This window comes from Penaeus monodon, chromosome 21, assembly GCF_015228065.2.
Source record: "Penaeus monodon isolate SGIC_2016 chromosome 21, NSTDA_Pmon_1, whole genome shotgun sequence".
Taxonomy (NCBI): Eukaryota; Metazoa; Arthropoda; class Malacostraca; order Decapoda; family Penaeidae; genus Penaeus; species Penaeus monodon.
Window position 1 is genome coordinate 12,162,735 of NC_051406.1, and position 387 is coordinate 12,163,121.

Here is a 387-nt window from a genome sequence, read left to right on the forward strand (position 1 = left end):
TAGGAAATCATTGTCTGAAATGGATTTCTTTTTTGTGTGTTACCAGATTTTATAAAAGAGAGAAGACTAAATTTCCACAATTTACTTACAAAAACAGACAACCAAAATCTATCCTCCATCATTTAAATCACTTTGCGTGCATTTGTGGTCAGACACTTAATAATAAACAGAAAGTATTACACAATTGGATTCCTTTATTTTTCTTCTGTAAGAAATGAAATGACAAAAAAAAAACAACCAGAAAAACTTTTTGTATCTTATAACTTTTTGCACATTTCATGGTTCAAAGTCTGCAGATAAACATATCAGATATCAACCATCACTTTTTGTCTTATATTTTCAAAAACTGCTGATTTCTGTCCATACACTTTTAATTTTTTTATACTT

General features: G+C 27.9%; 1 protein-coding gene across 1 annotated transcript in view; it reads right to left on the reverse strand.

Annotated features, from left to right (window-relative positions):
* Positions 1-387, reverse strand: part of LOC119586231 — a 12,779-nt gene that overhangs the window by 9,833 nt on the left and 2,559 nt on the right.